The sequence below is a fragment of the Chenopodium quinoa genome, unplaced genomic scaffold (assembly GCF_001683475.1).
Source record: "Chenopodium quinoa cultivar QQ74 unplaced genomic scaffold, ASM168347v1, whole genome shotgun sequence".
NCBI classification, from domain to species: Eukaryota; Viridiplantae; Streptophyta; class Magnoliopsida; order Caryophyllales; family Amaranthaceae; genus Chenopodium; species Chenopodium quinoa.
Window position 1 is genome coordinate 5717810 of NW_018744367.1, and position 22586 is coordinate 5740395.

A 22586-nucleotide genomic window follows, 5' to 3' on the forward strand; every position below is an offset into this window, starting at 1 on the left:
ATTGCTCTTGAAACATTTGGGAATACCATTTATCATAAGATGAAACATTAAAAAGTTTTCTTTGGGAATAAATTTTGCTTATTATTATTCTATAACTAATTAATAATGGTTTAGAATTAAATAATGAGTCCATTCAATGTGACGATATTCAATTTAGGGTAGCAAGACAATGTCTTGGATAAAGAAACACCTATTAAGTGAACATTGAATGTCATATCGAAATTATCTCTAATCAAGGTCATTTAAAGGATGGACGATTAGTGACCATGTGAGATTAGTGTGTAGTATGATTTATAGCACCGTTTCTTTTGCTACAAGGACATGAATGGCATAAATCATTTGCACGGGTATTAGTTTGGAACTATACCGGATCGACTTATGAGAATGTCATAAGTATATTTCTCATTATTGCTATTGGTACCTCTTTCCTCAACCATGAGTATTATAAGTTCGCTTATTTGAGCTCTAGTCTATTTTGATGTTGGTCAAACGTTTGCCATAAAAGGGGATTATAAAGACCACACTCGGGTAACTAAGTCTCTTAATAAGAGAAGCTTAAAAATACAAGATTAGGAATGTCCTCTTATTAATAATAGGAAATATGTCTTTGTGGTTTACAAGGCCTCTCGAAGAGTGACACTGTGAAAATGCATGGCCATGCTAAGATGGATTTTGGAAATCATCTGTACTTGACAGTTGAACTCGGAATTTTGAGAAACACTTCTGGACATAATATGGATGACGATTAATCTTACCTCATAATTCATGAAGAGACATTAAGTGACATAGGAAAAGGGCAATACACACGTTACACACTTGTCTAGTAGGATTAGTGGGAGATTGAAAGGAATGGTGTCCTTAGAACAAGTGTATTATTCCGATAGAGGGTTCAGAATAAATTACGAAGTTAATTATTTAGTGAAGTCAAGTGATCGGAAAGTCAGGCTAGAGGCCATCTCCGATCAGCGAGATTAATTATACTAATCTCACAATTTTCCTTTGACTGAACCCAACGGGTCACACCCAAGCGTGCAATCAAACTAAGGAGACAAATTAAGCCAAAGGCCTTAATACATCAAACAAGATGATTCGTACTCCGACGTCGGAGTCCGAGCTTAGAGCATCAAAGCCGAACATCAAATGTCGAGTCTTTTTAGGGTAAAAATACCCCTAAGACACGTGGCCCTATGAAGGCTTGCCACGTATCAAGCTTGCAACGGTCAGCAAGGGCCCAATCCCTTTGCGACACGTGTCATTGTACCCTAATTGAGGTACAACTCTCCCCTACTATAAATAGTAGGGGCATACCTCATTTATGGGGATCGACAAAATTTCCAACAACCAACCAAACACAAAACCCATTGCAAAATGCTCTCCAATCGAGAAGCATTTATTACTCTTTATACCTCTTTTAAGAAAGATTATAACTTAATCTTCGGAGGCGAAACTACCACCCCCCAGCCTGAGTTTCCGTTATGTGCAGGTACAGGCGAAGGAAGGAGCATACTAGGAAATTGTAACTCTCCCTTAGGACACATAAAAGACCCCCATACATCTGGCGCCGTCTGTGGGGAGATTACTTTCTAGATGACTTCAGAACCTGTACTACCGGGGAAAGGTAGCCAACCTGCTGGTGAGGCTGAGGTCCACTCTGACCAAGATACAGCCGACAATTGTGGGGTTGAGACTTATACAGCCGCTGATGGTTCTTTAAGGACCAAGCATACCCGTTCCAAAGACAAAAGGGAACGGGCAAAACTGCAGTCGGGCCCTAGTCACCCCACAAGAGGTCCGCTTGGGCTAACCCCTCCCTCAAAAGGAGCCACTCCTGTCTCAAGAGACGAACTCATGAATATGATGATGAGTTTCAAAGGAGAAATCAAAGGCCTCCTAGATAAATCAGCCAGCCCCCGCAAGGGGCAGGCGGAGGAAAGACGACTTGGGCAAAAGACAGCCAAGGCGGTAAAAGATAGAGCACCTACTCCGCACCCAAAGCCAAAGGTGCCGGTTAGGTCCATTGATATCTCAAAAATCCGCATTCCCATGGAGAAAACCAGAAAGCCCTTTCGGCACCTACAGCTGGATGGAACAAAGAAGGTGTACTCTGATGTTCGAACTCTCATCCAGGATAAAAAGATTTAGCAACAATCCGAGTCGGCATCGACGTCTACCTTTCAAGACAGTTTCCATATTACATCAATGAGGCACTCGCGAACAAGTAAAGAGAGTTGGTCGACTGAGGTTTTCGCTCGATCCGGCCCTCATATAATCCAACCGCCAGTTCATGGGTCACCATACATTCCCTTTAGATCTCCTGACTCACAGCCGGCCCTATTCGGGGGTCAGTAGCCACCTGTCTAGCCTATGGACTAGCAGCTCCGGCTGCTCAACCTTGGGGAACAGCCAGCGGCGTTCTCCAGGGAAATCACTGAGATGGCTCAGCCGTCAAAGATCAAAAATGTGTTGGTAGGGGCCTATGACGGCACCACCAACCTAGAAGATCACCTTATGGCATAAACCAACCTGATGTATTTGTAGGGTTTGGATGATGCCTCTTGGTGTAAGTGCTTCCCAGCAACTTTGAAAGGGATTGCTCAACGTTGGTTTGGTAACTTACCTGCCGGATGCATCAATAACTTTAGAATGTTGGCATACTGGTTCACGTCCAACTTCTCAATGAACATCCCGGTTAAAAAGACAAGCCTTGATTTGGGGGCAATACAGTAGGGGGACAAGGAAGGGCTCAGGTCATATGTCAGGCGGTTCAACCTGATGAGAATCCAAATCCAGGGATTGTCTGATGACGTCGCCTATACCGACTTCTTCAAAGGTTTAAAGGACGGGTCAATTTTTAAGTTTGACTTGGTCAGAATGAGGGTCTCTACCCTTCATGAGGCATTAATGAAGGCTGAGGCTTACATACAGGCAATGGAACTTTGTGCGGTTAAACTCCTAATGGATTACAAAAGATCCGATAGAAGAGAAAGCCAACCTACTCAGCCGACCAAAAGGGAAGAAAAGAAACGAAAAGAAGTCTGGGCGGCAGAGCCATCCGGGCAACCGTTCTAGAAGAGAAAGAGGTCGGATCCGTATGTCCCAAGGTACGAATTCACTAAGGATTGCGCCTCCATTCTCAAGGAGGTTAAAGACCGGTTAAATCTTGAAAAACCGGCAGCAATGAAGAGTTCCGTGAGCAGCCGGGATAAAAGTAAATATTGCCATTTCCACGAAGAGATAGGCCATGACACTAAAGGCTGTTTTAGTCTCAGGCGGCTCTTTGACCGCCTTGCTGATGAGGGGGCTCTAAAATCTTATCTGCCAAAATCAAAGGGTACTCCCAAGCAGGTCAAGGGACAACCTCCAAAGACACCGGTGACTCATTCTGACACTGATGAGGAAACCATCCTAACCATAGCCGGTGGATTCGTAGGTGGTGGTCATATCATCCGGGGTACAAAGGATAACATAAGAAGGCTGGTCAACTCAGTAGATGAGGGTCAGTCGTCTAAAAATCCATTATCGGAGGTCAATATCTCCAAAGGATAGAGGAGAGGTCAGGCGGCCCCACGATGATCCCATAATCATCGAATGTAAAATTGCCAATCAACGAGTTGGCCGGGATCTTAATTGATACCGGGAGCTCGTCCGACCTCATAAGCTACCGGTGCGTAGAAAAGCTCAAGTACAAGCCTAGTAGCATGATACAGGCTCCATACCCTCTTGTTAGCTTTAGGGGAGGAGTAGTGCATCCGGTGGGGATGGTTGACCTACCCATCCGGTTTGGGGAGAAGGGCAAAGGCCGGCATATGGTTGTCAAGTTTCTTATTGTTGGGGAACTGATGGCCTACAACGGGATCATTGGCCGACCAACCCTTAACATCTCCAAAGCAGTGATCATCCCGTCTCTAATGTTGATTAAATTCGAGAGGGATGATGACACAGTCGGTTCCTTGAGTGGGGACCAAAAGACGGCGAGAGAGTGTTACCTCTTAGACGTCAAACCAACATTGGTCACAGACGGTCAGGAAAAAGGAAATAGTTGAACTTGACGAATGTGATCAAGAAGCACCGGCCCTAAAAGCAGCAGGTAAAAAGAGGAAGGCGGATGAAATGGCACCCGTCAAAGAAAAACAATAGAAATCACTTTCAGGGGAGAGGTCAGACGACCTTCCGCCCCAGCCGGTAGGAGAAATTATTGACATCATCTTAGATGATAGCCGGCCTGACAGAACTGTCAAAGTTGGGACGGTTGCTTTTGACAACTTGGGTACCAGCTTGCTCTGATTGCTGAGAGAATTCAAAGATGTGTTTTCCTTTGAAGTGGAAGAAATGCCGGGCGTAAGCCTGGATCTTGCTGTTCATAAACTCGCCGTGGATCCTAAAAAGAAGCCGGTTAGGCAAAAGAAGAGGAACCATGGCGAAGAAAGATCTCAGGCGACAACAACTGAGGTTAAGAAGCTTTTAGATGCGGGTTCATTCGGCAATGTTACTACCCGGATTGGGTAGCCAATGTTGTCCTTGTGAAAAAGCCGAATGGTACCTGGCGGATGTGTGTAGATTACACGGACTTAAACAGAGCTTGTCCGAAAGATAGTTACCCGCTTCCAAAGATCGACCACTTGGTAGATTCTACAGCCGGTCATGCTCTGATGAGTTTTATGGATGCCTATTCTAGCTTCCATCAGATACCCTTGTGGAAGAAAGACCAAGAAAAGATGGCTTTTGTCACATATCATGGTTTATACTGTTCCACGGTGATGCCGTTTGGGTTGAAAAATGCGCCTGCTACCTTCCAACGAATGATAAACTCGGTTTTTTATGATCAGATTGGGAGAAATGTGGAGGCGTACATTGATGACATGATAGTCAAATCCAAGCTACAAGCGGATCATCTATCTGACCTCAGAGAAACCTTCACCACCCTCAGGCGGCATAAGGTCATGCTTAACCCAAAAAAGTGCGTCTTTGGTGTTGAGTCTGGGAAGTTTCTCGGATTTTTGATTGACTAGAGAGGTACAGAGGCTAATCCGTACAAGGTACAGGCGGTAATTGACAAGCAGTCGCCTCGTACCGTCAGAGAGGCTCAAAAGCTTACCGGTTGTCTGGCAGCATTGGGGAGATTCCTCAGCCGGTCGGGTGATAAGGGCCTTTACTTTTTTCAAGCAACCAAAAAGAGGTCCAAATTTGATTGGGGTAAAGAGGCTGAGGCGGCATTCTAGAGGCTGAAGCAACACTTGCATTCTTTGCCAAGATTAGTGAGTCCCCTACCCTAGGAGGCTCTCTTTATGTACCTAGCCGTCTCGGATCATTCCCTAAGTGTCGTCCTCCTTGCCGAGAGAGACGACAAACAGCTCCCAATTTATTTCATAAGCCACGTTCTCCGAAATGATGAACTTTGATATCCCATGATTGAAAAATTTGGTCTGGCTTTATACAAAGCGGTGAAACGGTTGAAACCTTATTTCTTGGCTCATCCGGTTATCGTCTACACTGATCAACCGCTCAAACGGCCTATGACCACGTTAGAGTCATCCGGGAGAATGATTAAATGGGCAGTGGAAATTCAAAGTCTAGAGATAACTTTGTTGTTGAAATGACTAGGCCGGTACTGCCGGATAATACTAATCAAGTATGGAAGGTGTATGTAGACGGGAGTTCCACCTTGAATGGTTGTGGGGGATGCGTAATTTGACATTCCCTGAAAGGGGATAAATACGAGTATGCTCTACGATTCAAGTTTCAGGCTTCGAATAATGAAGCAGAGTACGAGGCCTTGCTAGCCGGTATTCGCATGTGTAAGGCAGCCGGGGCAAGAAAGGTTGACGCCTGTTCTGATTCTCAACTAATCGTTAGCCAGTACCATGGTGACTACGAAGCAACCCATCCGGTGATGATTAAATACCTACAGGCGGTCAGAGAAGAAGCCGGGTCACTTGATGAATTCACTCTAAATCAAGTACCAAGGACCGAGAATAACTAGGCGGATGCATTATCAAAATTGGCATCATCCGCCACTTGCGATACGCCTAGGTCAGTCTTTTGGGAAGTCATGGAAAAAAAGAGAATTGAACATGATCCCATTGGAGTTCTAGATCGAAACTCTACTTGGATGGACCCCATCCGGGACTACTTAGTAGACTACACTCTGCCGGATGCCTCCTCAGAAGCGGCTGCTCTAAAGCGACGAGCATTGAGTTTCGTCATGCACAAGGGTGAACTTTTTCGAAAGGGGTACCTACAGCCGTTATTCAAGTGCATAACTCCAGAAAGGGGAAAGGAAGTGCTAGAAGACCTACATGCCGGATTTTGTGGATCACACATAGGCGGCAAAACTCTTGCAAAGATAGCCAGGCGGCAGGGGTACTTTTGGCCCACTTTTGAGGCAGATGCTCTAGATCTGGTAAAGAGATGTGACAAGTGCCAGAGATTTGGCCGACTTATCCGTCAGCTGGCTATTGATTTGACGGTTATCTTCAGCCCTATCTCGTTTGCCAAATGGGACATGGATATGTAGGGTTTCGTAGTGACCCGACACTACGCGGAAGGAAACCCCCCAAGACCCGCCCCTTAATTAAAGCAATTAATAAGCATAATAAACTTAATCAAACAAGACTAAAAGCAAGAATTATACCTTTGTTGCGTGCTTCGCTCCCGAAAAGCTCTTACTTCAAAATCCCGAAAATACGAGATCTCCGACGGATCGTACCCTCGACCCGACCCGAGCGTCCTAAGTCTTGAAGGTTAGTCAAGACCCGGACAAAACAAAACTATGAGTTTTACGAATCAAAGGTTTACTGTAATTATAAGAGTTGCCTTTTTAATTCCACTCAAGGTTGTGTATTTCCCAATACCATGCCTTTGGTATTTATAGGGAAATTCACCCTTGATTTCCAATCTCCCATCAATGTGGGAGAGTTGGTAAAATCAACAATTTATTTAATTCTAAATTAAATAAATAATCAACTTAATCACATTGCGACAAGTGGCACAATCACATGCTTGAGTGATGGCCAAGGCTAGGAAAGGGGGGGGGACCATTTGCCTTGCTCCCCAAGGCCTTGATTTGGTCCCCACATCCATGCACAAAACCGGGTCAAGGAAGGGCTAGCTGGCTGCCAGCTAGCATGCCAGCTAGGGCTGCCAGTTAGCACTGCCTTGCTGCCCAGCATCCCAGCCAGCCAGTGCGTGTTGGTGCTGGGCTGTGCTGGTGCTGTGTGCTGGTGCTGGTGCGTGCTAGTGCCATGCGCTGGTGCATGCTGGCACTGGTGTTGTGCCTCGCATCTCTCGCAGCACCTCTCGCACACCACCCTCGCATCCCTCGCTGCATCTCTCGCACCATTGCTAGCATGGCCAGCATGTGTGCTGCTAGCGAGCCACGCATGCTAGCCCCCTTGCCTCGCACCATGCGCATTAGCCTCGCACCACACGCACACCCACGCATCCCTTAGCAGCCTTGGTGCGTAGCAATGCTGGGCTGATGTGGGTGGCCTAGCAACGTGCTGACGCCCAGGCCCTCGCACACGCATAGTGCGCTGCTTGCTGCTGCCATGCGAAGGCTACCACGCAAGCCAGCACGCATGCTGCGAAAGGCTGACTGGTGTCTTGTTGCGCCTGTTGCTTGCGATAGGCTGCCAGGTGCTCCTGATGCGCCTGTTGCTTGCGATAGGCCAGCGATGGCGCGTCTAGGCTGCGATGGTTTGCCTAGCACACCTAGTGTGCTTAGGCTTGCGCCTAGCCATGCTAGGTGCATGCTAGCATCCACATGGCTAGGTCAATTTGGTGCTAAGGCTATTTTTATACTTGTCGCTTTGTGATTTTATGACGCTCGGTCTCGACGCCCTAGGCTCGATATCCGACGTTTGTATTCGTAAAACTCTGTCGACTTATTAAATCCTTTCGGATTAATTCGTCGTCTCGGATCGGTGATTCGATTGGGTTCGACTCGAAGGGTTCAATTAAGATTAAGTTGTAATATCAATTGTACCTCGATATTACTAATTTGAAGCGGCCTCCACCTAGGCATTCCGATCACTTGATCTTACTGAAGAATTAAATCTGTAATAATTCTGAACCCTCTATCGGAAGAATACACTTGTTGGAAGGACACCATTCCTTTTAATCTCCCACTTGTCCTTCCAGACCAGTGGGCATACAGTGTATAGCCCATTTCCTACGTCTCTGAATGTTTCTTCGTGAACTATAAGGTAAGATTCATTGTCATCCTTATTACGTTTAGAAGTGTTTCTCGATCTCCGAGTTCGACTGTCAATAAGCAGATGATTTCTAAAATCCATTTGAGCACGGCCATGCATTTTCACAGTCTCGCTCTTCGAGCGGCCTTGTTAACAACAAAAAAATTTTCCTTATTGTTAATAGGGGGACAATCCCAGTCTTGTATTGTAAGTTCCTTTTACTAAGAGGACTTAGTCTCTCGAGTGTTTCCGTTATGATCCCCAGTTACGACAGATGTTAGGAAACATCAAAGAGTCTAGTACTCAAATAAGAAAACTTCACAATACTCATGGTCGGAGGAAACAGGTTCCGATAGTCATAATGAGAAATGTACTTATCCAGTACGGTTCCAAACTGTACCTGAGCAAATGATTTATGACTGTCACGTCCTCGCAGCACAAGAAACGGTGCTGTAAATCATACTACACACTAATCTGTGGCGGTCATCAATCGTCCATCCGTTAGATGACCTCGATTAGGGACAATTTTTGATTTAAATATTCAATGTTCACTGAACAGGTGTTTCTTTATCCAAGACATGGTGTTGATACCCTGTTTTGAATATTTTCGTAAATTCGAATGGACTCATTATTTAATTCTAAACCACAATTAAATAGTAATGGAGTGAATGATAATTTTGCACAAAAATTAATTACTCCATTAATGAATGGTTTCAATACAGTGTCTTACATTAAATTAACCAGTTTAATTAAAACACATGCACAGGGAATTTTCAAAGCCAGTCTCCAACATGCTTGATTCCCATTGCCTCAATGTGCTTGTTGTGTTTCACTTGAGGCAAAGGTTTAGTCAAAGGATCGGCTACATTATCATCCGTGCCGATCTTACAAATTCTGATTTCACCTTCGGATTTCCATTCCCTTATCATGTGAAATTGCCTTTGCACGTGTTTGACCTTCTGGTGTTCTCTGGGCTCCCTGGCCTGAGCGATAGCTTCATTGTTATCACAATAGAGGTCTATCAGCCCCTTGATTGAGGGTGCAACACCAAGTTCGCTGATGAACTTGCTTCTGAAGCGGCCAAGTACTCGGCTTCAGTTGTAGAGTCTGTAGTGGTGCTCTGCTTGGCACTCTTCCAGCTGATCGCTCCTCCATTTAGACAGAATATGTACCCCGACTGTGACTTGAAGTCGTCTCTGTCAGTCTGGAAGCTAGGGTCGGTGTAACCTTCAACAACCAGTTCTTTGTGGCCTCCATACACCAAGAACTTATCCTTGTTCCTTTTCAGGTACTATAGGATATTCTTGGCCGCAGTCCAATGCACCTCTCCTGGGTTCGATTGGTATCTGCTCGTTGCACTCAGGGCATACGATACATCTGGCCTTATACATATCATGGCATACATGATCGATCCGATCAGTGAAGCATATGAGATCTGATTCATTCTTTCTCGCTCAACAGGTGTCTGTGGACACTGTTTCTTGCTGAGAGTTATGCCATGGGACATAGGTAAATGCCCTCTCTTGGCATTCTCCATGTTGAATTGAGCTAGTACCTTATCAATGTAAGTACTCTGGCTTAATCCAATCATCCTTTTATATCTATCTTTGTAGATCTTGATGCCTAATATGTACTGTGCCTCTCCTAAGTCCTTCATTGAAAAACACTTTCCCAACCAGCCCTTTACGGACTCCAGTAATTTTGTGCTGTTTCCAATGAGAAGTATATCATCAACATACAGGACTAGGAATGCAATATCACTCCCACTGACCTTCTTGTATACACAAGACTCATCTGGATTCTTGATAAAACCAAACTTGCTAATGGCTTCATCAAATCGCAGATTCCAACTTCTGCTGGCTTGCTTTAGTCCATAAATGGACTTCTTCAGCTTGCAAACCTTTCCAGCGTTGCCTGGATCGACAAAACCTTTTGGCTGTGTCATATACACAGTTTCTTCCAAAATTCCATTAAGGAAGGCGGTTTTGACATCCATTTGACATATTTCGTAATCGTAAAATGCAGCAATCGCTAGGATGATCCGGACGGATTTTAGCATTGCAACCGGTGAAAAGGTTTCATCATAGTCTATAACCTTTTACCACCAGTCTAGCCTTGTATATCGATACATTTTCATCCTTGTCTGTCTTCACTTTTAAGATCCATTTGCAACCAATGGGTGTTTAACCCTCGGGCAAATCTACCAAGTCCCAGACTTGATTTTCAAACATGGAGTCCATCTCGGATCTCATGGCCTCTTGTCATTTTGCAGAGTCGGGGCTTGTCATAGCTTGCTTGTATGTCGCTGGCTCATCATCGGTTAAGACGATACCGAGGTATCTGTCTAGTTGAGATCTTTGCCGTTGCGACCTACGAAGGGTAATCGGTTGAGCATTTTCATTGTCAGTTTGATTCTGACCAATCTTCTTAGATGCTTCAAAAGCATCTAGATTGTAAGTTTTGTCAGGTTGACATTGTTGCTCGTCTTCTCGAACTTCGTCGAGCTCGATTTTCCTCCCACTTGTCATTTTGGAAAGGTGTTACTTCTCCAAAAAGACACCATCACGAGCAACAAAAACTTTGTTCTCGGATTTATTGTAGAAGTAATACCCTTTGGTTTGTTTTGGGTATCCCACAAAGAAACACTTATCCGATTTGGGGTGAAGTTTGTCCGAATTTAATCGCTTGACATATGCTTCGCATCCCAAAATCTTGAGAAAAGACAACCTCCAACCTAGGAGGTTTCTTAGTCCATAATTCATATGGAGTCTTTTCAACAGCTTTTGACGGAGCTCTGTTTAGTGTTAGTGCTGCAGTTTGTAGCGCATGTCCCCAGAAAAAGACAGGGAGTTCACTAAGACCCATCATTGATCGAACCATGTCGAAAAAGGTTCGATTCCTCCGTTCGGACACTTCGTTCCATTGAGGAGTTTTGGGAGGTGTCAACTCTGAAAGAATGCCATTTTATTTCAAGTGATCGTCGAATTCATAGCCCAAATATTCGCCACCTCGATCCGATCGAAATGCTTTAATTTTCTTGCCAAGTTGATTTTCAACTTCTTTCTGAAACTCTTTGAATTTCTTAAAGTATTCAGATTTATTCGACATTAAGTAGATATATCCATATCTACTATAATCGTCGGTGAAAGTGATGAAATATCGGTAACCTTGTCTTACGGGTGTACTCATTTGTCCACATACATCCGTGTGTATTAGACCTAACAAGTCACTTGCCCTTTCTCCCAACTTGGAGAATGGCTGTTTTATCATCTTGCCTAATAAGCATCCTTCGCAATTTTCAAACGACTCTAAGTCGAATGAGTGAAGAACACCTTCTTGAAGAAGTTTCTTGATGCACTTGATGTTAATATGGCCAAGACGACGATGCCACAAGTAGGTTTGATTCGAATCGATGGTCTTAGTTCATTTGGTATCAATCCTATTTTTTTGTGTAAAGCATGCAATTTAATTTGAACATATGTTTAAAAGACAATATTTGAAACAACTACGTTAGAAGTATTTCATTTCAAGCATCTTGGTGTCCAACACCATCGATCAAAATATTGTTCAAAAGCATGTCAAAACTAGGATTAGTTTTAATTACATCTCAAAGACAAAATGGTGCATGCAAGCACGACCGAAAAACCATCTTCGTCGTCTTCTTGCTCTTGCACCAACACTTGATAAGCTTCTCACTTGGTCCCTGAAAAGGCAACATAAAGTGAGTCATACTTGGTATCCAATACCTATGATAAGCTTAATTCACAAGTGTTTAGGAAGATACCTGAGGTAGATGCTCCATTCCTCTCTTCCTCTTCTCGAAAGAGCTTTCCCACCACAATAAAAGCAACGCATCTTCGCCTTAACCTTGAAATCCCTCATTCTTGACGGTCTTTTGGTTGCCCCAAATGAGTTGGCTCGATGAAGTAGCTCCACCACATTCTTCAAGGAATGTGTCTCCTTTCTTTCGGAAATGTATGCCCTTAGCGCATCATATCCTAAATGAAGTGAAGTGAGCATAATATGACCAGCCATTCCATCTTCTAATGGAATTCCGAGGAGTTCCATGTGCTTGAAGAGCTTAGTCATTCTGGCCACATGGGGTTGGAGGGGCATACCCGGTCTCAACTTGGTGTTGCAGACTGTAGACCAAAGATGGTACCTCTCTTTCGCAAGACAACCTTGATCCGATGGCTTCACATTCATGTCTGTAAGTGACCTAGTCACTTCAAACAAGAGTCCATCATTGTTGTCTTTGAAACTCTTAGAGAATCTCACACCGACAACATCCCTTAGTCCTCCAAGGAACAAGTCCGGAAAGGAGAATGGAAGTTTTTCTTTCCATTCTTCCGGGATGGATTTAGCCATGAGTTGTGACACTAATTTGCAATCTTTTGACCATGCACAATAAGTTTCTTCACTCAAGTGTTTCTTGGTACAGAGGGTTGGGAGGGAAGTATCCAGAACATACTCCTTGGAACAACTCCAGAGAGTTCTTCTGAGTTCTTCTTTCCATTCTTCAAGGTTTGTTAAGTTAAGCTTGATAGCTAACTTTTCGGGGAGTTTCGAGCACTTATGGTTGTTGTTTAATTTACTTGCAGACATTGTTCTACAATTGAAAGAATTTGAAGTGAAAAACCATTCATAAATCAATAAGTTGAAATTCAAAAAGTTCATGCATATTTTCAATCTTATTGAGCATTTTATCCACGCATTTGTAAAATTGTCCCTTTTAGGCGAGAATAAAATGATTCCGAGATCCCAAAGATCAAGAAATGGTTAAGCATGCTTTGGCTTGTCTTAATCATTAAATATCTTAAGGTAAGCAATCCAATTGCTAATAGCTCCAAGCTACCCTCGGTTTGATAAAATGTCGCATCTAATGCATCCATGACATTTTATCTCTTTTGCCACGACATCTAAGAATTCCTTACTGATATCGTTGAGCTTAACCAAGACAAATTGTATACCTAGTATACCTTACGTTCCTAGGGAAGTAGTGATGTCTCTCTTTGGCATAGTCCATCACGTACGCGCATTAGTTCGGTAAGTGTTGTTCTTGGAACGCCAATTTTTAGCTCAATATTATTAAGGGACCTAGGGTTTCTATGTTGGTTGATTTAAGTGAACTTAACTAATCGTCGCAACATATAGAAATCCTAGACATACATCTAGAAATCATGTATAAATAACAAAATTATATATAAGGCATAGAAATAGATGCATTTGGCAACTAGCATGACCCCTTGAAATCTTCAATTTCCATGGGTCTTCATTTTGGCTCGTCTTCATCGAAATGCCGTCTTGAGACATCTTGGCCAAAATAATATAAATAAAGCTAGCTAGAACGACTAAGATTAATCTAATAGTACAAAAATACTTAACGGTTCGCAGACCGTATTTAGAATTACAAAAATACATAACGGAACGTAGTCCGTATTTTCTATCCTAGTCGAGCCCCACTAGTTGCTATTTTCAAGACCTGTTTTGAATAACAATCTTACATTCACCCATTCACTATTTATGAATGGCCCATGCAAAATTTACGAAATACATAATTAAACACGCAAAACTAGTAACTAACTTAGGTGGTTAATCCGATTAACGCGCCTAATTAAAACTAGTCAAAGTTGTTTAATCCATTATTTCTAAACGCAAAATGCTTACGCAATTAATTAAGCTCCCACTAAATTCTGCATCCGTACTTAATTAATCCGATTAATTAAGTTGGCATAACCCATAATTTGTCAAAATTTTGCAAAACCGAAAATCGAGGTTTTTAGCCTCGTTAAAATAATTACATAAAATATTTTAAAGACGAGATAATGCAAAAATCATAGCCCAAATTTTAAGCAAAATGCCCCAACATAACCCTTTTAGGGTGCGCACCATGGCTGCTAGGCAGCTCATGGCATGGCGCCATGGTGCGTGGGCGAGGCCTGCTATGCCCAGCAGCCTGCTAGCATGCTGCGCATGCTTGCTAGCATGCTGGTGCTTGCGAGCAACCTGCGTGATGGGCTAGCGCCTACTTATGCTAGCCTGCATGCATAGGCAGCCCCAGCCCAGCCATTGCCTCACGCAATGCTGCGCCCAGCAAGCTCCCTACCACACAGACACACGCATCATCATGGCACACCTTTGTGCACCATAGGCAGCCACATGTGGGCTGCTAGGCAGCCCGGCTAGCCTTGGTGGCGCTTGGGTGTTCTTGCCTTGATTTTTGTCCCAATTCTCGGAATTTAATTCCGATTTGTGTGTGACAATAATTAATTCTAAATTACATTTTAGAATCAATTTGAGGAAAAATAAAATAAAAATAAGTCCAACTTAAATAATATTAATTTTATTGGTGCACAAGCCTAAATTATCCAAAAATTTTATTTTGAACAAAATTAGGTCTTACTTTATGCTTAAAATAAAATGAACTATGTCCATAATTAATCTTGCCAATATGCAAATTAATAATGGGTTTGACAAATGGGAGTTGGAAAAATAAATTAACCATCCAATGATAAAATTTTCCAACTTTCATACTTGTGTAAAATACCAAGATTACATCTTCCAATATGAAGATTAATCAAATTTTACTCACAAGTAATTGAACTTGATGGATTTTAATCAACCAAACATGAAAAATCCAAACTTTGTTCAACATGGAATTTAGGGTTAGGGTTCCAATCATTTAAACCTTTAAAGATTAGAACTTTAACATTATAGGAACTTAAAATTACAAGATCACAACAAGCTTTCACATTTTATTGCAATTTATTTGCAAAATTTGTGAAAAACAAGTTTATGTGAAAAATGGTATATCAACTTAAGCACTAATAAAAACTCCATTATTATGCTTAAGGATATTTTAAAACCAGTAGATTAGTGATGTAAATGTGCATTTAATCTAACCTTGTAATGCTTGCATTAATCAAGGCTTAAAAAGAATTAAATTTTTCGTTGAAAAACGAAAAACCCTAGAAAAAATGGGTTTTTGGTTCGAATTTGGCTTCTGGACAGCTCTCGAAGAGGGTTGAATCTGTTCCACAATGTCGATTCCATCCAAAAATCACTATTTTTGAGCCAAATCTGGGTTCGACAGCCAAAACGAGAATAAAATCGAGTTTTAAAATTAATTAAAACGAGCATCTAATCTAATTTGAAGAACATGAACCAGAAAAATAAATCCTTTTAAAAACACCTTAATTAAAATAATTGCAAAAATTAAAAGGAGCGTGGCTACGATACCGTTGTAGGATTTTGTAGTGACCCGACACTACGCGGAAGGAAACCCCCCAAGACCCGCCCCTTAATTAAATCAATTAACAAGCATAATAAACTTAATCAAACAAGATTAAGAACAAGAATTATACCTTTGTTGCGTGCTTCGCTCCCGAAGAGCTCTTACTTCAAAATCCCGAAACTACGAGATCTCCAACGGATCGTACCCTTGACCCGACCCGAGCGTCCTAAGTCTTGAAGGTTAGTCAAGACCCTGACAAAACAAAACTATGAGTTTTACGAATCAAAGGTTTACTCTAATTATAAGAGTTTCGTTTTTAATTCCACTCAAGGTTGTGTATTTCCCAATACCATGCCTTTGGTATTTATAGGGAAATTCACCCTTGATTTCCAATCTCCCATCAATGTGGGAGAGTTGGTAAAATCAACAATTTATTTAATTCTAAATTAAATAAATAATCAACTTAATCACATTGCGACAAGTGGCACAATCACATGCTTGAGTGATGGCCAAGGCTAGGAAGGGGGGGGGGACCATTTACCTTGCTCCCCAAGGCCTTGATTTGGTCCCCACATCCATGCACAAAACCGGGTCAAGGAAGGGCTTGCTGGCTGCTAGCTAGCGTGCCAGCTAGGGCTATCAGTTAGCACTGCCTTGTTGCCAAGCACCCCAGCCAGCTAGTGCGTGCTGGTGCTGTGTGTTGGTGCTGGTACGTGCTAGTGTCATGCACTGGTGCGTGCTGGCGCTGGTGCTGTGCCTCGCATCTCTCGCAGCACCTCTCGCACACCACCCTCGCATCCCTCGCTGCATCTCTCGCAGCACCTCTCGCAGACCACCCTCGCATCCCTCGCTGAATCTCTCGCACCATTGCTAGCATGGCCAGCATGCGTGCTGCTAGCAAGCCACGCATGCTGGCCCCCTTTCCTCGCACTATGCGGATTAGCCTCGCACCACACGCACACCCACGCATCCCCTAGCAGCCTTGGTGCGTAGCAATGCTGGGTTGCTGTGCGTGGCCTAGCAACGTGCTGGCGCCCAAGCTCTCATACACGCATGGTGTGCTGCTTGGTGCTGCCATGCATAGGTTAGCACGCAAGCCAGCACGCATGCTGCGAAAGGCTGCCTGGTGCCTTGGTGCGCCTGTTGCTTGCGATAGGCTGCCAGGTGCTCCTGGTGCGCCTGTTGCTTGCGATAGGCCAGCGATTGCGCGCCTAGGATGCGATGGTGCGCTTAGCACACCTAGTGTGCTTTGGCTTGCACCCAGCCATGCTAGGTGCATGCCAGCTTGCACTAGCCTAGCATCCACATGGCTAGGTCAGTGTGGTGCTAGGGCTATTTTTATACTTGTCGCTTTGTGATTTTGCGACGCTCGGTTTCGACGCCCTAGGCTCGATATCCGACGTCTGTATTCGTAAAACTCTATCGACTCATTAAATCCTTTTGGATTAATTCGTCGTCTCGGATCGGTGATTCGATTGGGTTCGACCCGAAGTGTTCAGTTAAGATTAAGCTGTAATATCAATTGTACGTCGATATTACTGATCGGAAGCGGCCTCCACCTAGGCATTCCGATCACTTGATCTTACTAAAGAATTAACTCTGAACCCTCTATCGGAAGAATACACTTGTTGGAAGGACACCATTCCTTTCAGGATATTTTGGGACCATATACACCTGCCTCAGGCGGCCGTAGATACATTTTAGTGGTTGATGATTACTTCACAAAATGGGTTGAGGCAGAGGCAGTAAAAGGCATCAAAACTAAGGATGTCATCTCCTTCATCTGGAAGAATGTCATCACCAGGTTAGGTGTTCCTATGTCAATGGTCTTTGATACCAGGGAATTTCACATTATTTTGCATCCGTAGGCCGTCCTCAAGCAAACGGTCAGGTGGAAGCCTTTAACAAACTCATCTCAGACGGCATAAAGAAAAAGATTGAAAAGGCAGGCGGTCTTTGGGCATAAGATTTGACTCATGTTCTTTGGTCAATCAGAGCAACAGAGAAGGGGTCAACCGGTGAAACCCCATTTCTCATGGCATACGGCACATAGGCTATCCTTCCTATTGAGTTATATGAACCAACGCTTCGAATCATGCTTTATGATGAAGAAGAAAATTGGGAGGCCATGCGTCTGGCTTTGGATACACTCCCTGAAAGAAGGGGTAATGCCGCATTACGTCATGAAATCTACCGTCTGAGAATGACGAGAGCCTACAACAAAAGGGTGCGCAAAAGACCCCTTAAGGTAGGAGATTTTGTACTACGTAAGCTTGAAGCAACCGGTAGGGCAAACGAGCAAGGGAAGTTAACTCCCAATTGGGAAAGACCCTACCAGATTTTTGAAGAAGTTAGAAATGGAACTTACCGCCTGGAAACCCCAGACGGATTGCAGCTACCTCGCACTTGGAACATAGATAACTTGAAAAAGTACTATTTCTAAGGAATTTGTAATTCTTGTAAATAGCATTGAAATTTGAAGTATATCATTTCTATTCATTGAATTAGCACCCATCTAGTGCAAAAACACAGACAGAAGAACATTTATTAAACCACTGCTCCAAAAAGAGCAGTCATTCGGTGACACCCATCCGGCTGAATTCACCGAAGGGAACAACTCCCTTCTGGGTGGTACATTGTTCTGGCGATCGTAAACTCAAACGGCATTTACTAACACATCATTGAAAGTACAAAACTGTTAGAAATGATCCATTCCATCTGGGATTCGGCCGGCATAGATCCAAAAGTGGTCCATGCGGAAAAATCCAAATCTTGGTAAAAACGCCAACCGGCTTTAGCAGCAAAGCACTACAGGCGGTTAGGTATTCTAGATGAACAGTTGTTTAAAAGAACAATGTTATTCCTCTTTGTATGAAAAATCCTGCTGTGTTAAAAACAGTAGTAGATTTTTAAATTTATATATATAGGCTTAGTGCAACCGGTCTATATCCAAAAGATTTGAAGACGATCTTTAGTACCCATCCGGCTGACTTTGAAACGGCTGCTTGTTTACCATTGGAGTAAACAGTCATCCATTTCAGGGGCATTTTATTGTATCAGCCGGTATGGTTGAAGGTCAAAGATCGTTACCCAACCGGCTGTCTTTGAAACGGCTGCTTGTTTACCGTTGGTAAACAGTCATCCATTACAGGGGCATTTTATTGTATATGCCGGTATGGTTAAAGGTCAAAGACCGTTACCCAACTGGCTGTCTTTGAAACGGCTGCTTGTTTACCGTTGGAGTAAATAGTCATCCATTTTAGGGGAATTTTATTGTATCAGCCGGTATGGTTGAAGGTCAAAGACCGTTACCCAACCGGTTGTCTTTGAAACGGCTGCTTGTTTACCGTTGGAGTAAACAGTCATCCATTTTAGGGGAATTTTATTGTATCAGCCGGTATGGTTGAAGGTCAAAGACCGTTACCCAACCGGCTGTCTTTGAAACGGCTGCTTGTTTACCGTTGGAGTAAACAGTCATCCATTTTAGGGGCATTTTATTGTATCAGCCGGTATATTGTAGATATATACTTGTAAAAATTCCAATTAATTAAAATTTGCAAGAAAATAGCAAAACCGACTGAGTCGGTAAATATATTAAGATAGAAATGTTAACCGGACCCATGTCCGGGAAAAGTACAGAGATCTACATGGCTCGCAGGCCGGTAAAAAAAGAAGAAGATTGTTTATGGTTGTTGCTGTTGCTGCTGAGGTTGTTGTTACTCCGGCTGCTGAGTTTGTTCTGTTGGAACTTCAGCCGACTGCACTACGGTTGGTTCCGGCTGGATTTCAGTTGGGGCCTCCTGATTCACCTCATCCGGTTGACTCTCCGTGTTCCGTTCGACCCACTCCTCAAAAGGGGGAGGAGGGTAAGAACCGAGTAACTTAGCTTCGTGTACATCGGAAGCATACAGGTACTGAAGGTTGAAGTATTAGAACTCATAGTCCGAATGAATGAGACTCCAAGCCAGCTTCATGCACTCCTCGCAGTCGGCCTCATTCTCTTCAATCAGGCAGAGCTGTTCCTTCTCCAGTTCTTCTTTATGAGCCGCCTGATTTGAAGCAAGCTCATCTTTCAGCCGGCTGTTCTCCCAGCGGAGGTCAGCATTCTCTTTGTCGGCTCCTTCTAGAGCCTTGAGATCAGCCTTAAGGTCGTTGACTTTTTGCTCAAGCTCGTCTGCCTTCTTCTTTGCCGCCTCCCCAGCCGAAACAGCTCCCTTCAGCAATTCCTCCTGTTCCAACTCCTTCCATTTAGTTTCCAAGTCATATTTAATAGCATTGAATTGGCAAACGTCAATCAGCTCAGATGCACGTTTCTGAGCGTCCCTTACCTCCTCTTGCTTTTTACGCAAGGGGACTCACAGCCCATCAACTCTCAGCATCACCTGGGACATCAGCCGGAAAAAGTGTTAAGAAATTATAAAGGTTATTACTCATCCGGTCAAAATTACCTCAGCTAGAAGGGAGTTGATGCGGTCGAGGTTCACTTGGTGCACAGCCGGCACCGACGCCTTCTCAGAGCGGGTCAGAGTCTTAATCATTCTCTTAGCATACTGATTGTAATTGGGCCGGCTGGAGGTTGCATCTGCAATTATAGAGTTATCTATAAGATGCTGGGCATACGCTCCGCCTATATTCAGGTGGCATCCAAAAGAATCCCCGAATTGGCTTGCTTGGGTTTTGACTTTCATATGCCCAAGCGGCCAGGGGGATTAAAGGCAGAGGTTTTACCTTTTTCGGACTATGGGGTCAAAGCCCCCCCAGCCGCATTTGAGTCTGTACCCGTCTGGGTACGAGCAGCCGGCTTCAATTCCTCCACTACCATTTTGAAGTGGGGAATGACTTGCAGGCTCTTTCCTGCAGTAGTAGGCCTGTCCTTGTCAGGCGTCTTCCTGGTAGCAGCAGCAGCCGGGGCGGGAGCCGCTAGCCTTGGTGTTTTAGAAGCCGGTTGAGGAATGTTTCCAGCTAGTCTTTTGTGCATACTCGCTAAAGAACCAGGCATGACTTGGCTCCCAGCCTGAAATCAGTCAAACACATTGCATCCGGTTAAAATCATCTACCTTCAAGCATATCGCATCCGGTATATAAAGAAAATAAATATGGCTAAGATAGACTACCCCGGCATTTTTTGCGGCCAGCGCCGCCTTCTTTTCTTCAATCTGCTTCTTCCTAAGAAGAAGAGCAGAAGTAGCGGGTGTCCTCTCTGGAGGCACCATTTCTTTGGCAACTTTTGCAAAAAGACAAAAGCGCAAGGTTAGAGTTCTGATAGACATACACAGGCGTCAGATACCGGGTGACTCAGTAACCTACCCTTAGTAAACATTGTACTAAGATTACAGAGAGACAGGAAGGCCTTGTCTTTAAACCATTCCGGATGGGGAACCCAGAATTTGGGAACAATAATTTCGCTCCCATCATCCATCCGGGAGGTCATCTTAAGAAAGAGACCTATTTCCATTATTTGATCCCATGCCTCAGCCGACACTTTTGGGAGAGCGCATTTTCTCCCGAGCAAAACCAGATGCTTATTATATCTGCGCAGCCGGCGGTTAAGTTGTGGAGTTGGGGAAGAAACAGCAAAGAATTTTCTCTTCAAATTGCTCCATTTGGACGGCTTGTCCAAAGTCATCATATACTCTGGGTGGGTTGTTAAAGTATACCATGCATTCCGACCACCCGGCACCTGGCTAAGGTAATGCATATGAGCAAATACCTCCCAGCTACGCTTAACCTCCTGCAACTCGCAGGCGGCAATATATCCCAGTATGTTAACCCATGAGTTAGGGGTCAACTGCCATACACCCAAGTCATATCCCCTTAGTATGGCCTTAATGCAATGATGAAGGGGGAACTGGAGGTCGGCTGTGAATGCCGCCTCGTAGCAGCCGAAGTAGTTGTCGGCATTGTCCAAATCGTCGGTCCAAACGACGCTTGCCTCTATAGGCGGTACAACTACTTCCCTGTCCTTCCCCACCGGCTTCTTCTTCAAAAAAGCCGGGAGTGTTGCATTTAAAGTAACCACATCCCTGGCGGACATAGTCATACCGGTAGGGTCACTTGCAGCCGGCCACTTATAGGCTTCCTCATCAATAGGGGCAGCCGCTTCAGGAGATTCCTCATTAGAGCCGGATGCCTCATCATCTGATCCTTCGCCGGATTCCCCGGTATTGGAACCAGAGCTACCCAAAATGATATCACTCGGTGTGCTAGGTTCACCCGAGGAGTCTTGCGGAGCATCCTCATTTGGAACTCTCTCAGAGGGTTCTTCCGTCTGCTCATTATTTAAAGGGTCAGCCGGATTTACGGCTGCATCATCAGACTTGTAATCAGGATCTACTGCCGTCCATCTAGTCCGGGCCATTCTGTCCTGCACATGAACAGAAATGGTCGGATTCGAAGAAGGTGAAGGCTGGCCCAAGCACCCCCAAATGGCTGTCCCAGTCCTAGACTCAGCCGTCCCTGGTGACCGACTGACCATTGTCGTAGGCTGTGCCGTGTTTATATTGGTGGAGTCCATTTCCTAACTCTATATGCACAACCGGAAATTAAAGGGAAAAGAATTGCAAAGGGTACAGACGGTACCTTAGAATGTGAAGTTTGTTGGATACAACCGTCAAAGCTGAAAGTGGCTTGAAGTCACCACAGGCGGATGTGTTTGAAGCTGAAAGACAAATACAAATTAGCCGGATTTTCATAAACTCATTCAAAGATACCACAGACGAAATTACCCGCCTGTGGTAGTTTAGATGGCTGACTAAACATTGTACGAAGTTCATTCCAAGATACCCCAGACGGTATTCAGTGGGTGGACTCAGAAATACCTCAGACGGTCTACGACCGGATAAGGGTCTGTTTGGAAAGATAACTAGACAATGTACGAAGTTCATCCCAAGATACCCAGACGGTATTCAGTGGGTGAGTTCAAAAAGACCCCATGCGGTGCAACACCAGATGGGGTGTTATGATTCAAGGTAGCAAATTGCTCTCAAATACCCCAGGCGGTGTAAAACCGGATGGGGGGGGGTCATGAAAGAAGAAAGCAAGTTGCTCCCAAAATCTCAGGCGGTGTAAAATCGGATGGGGGGTTATGAACAAAGATAGCAAAATTACTTGCAACAGCCCCAGGCGGTGCATAACCGGCTGAGGGTAATGAAAAACAATTG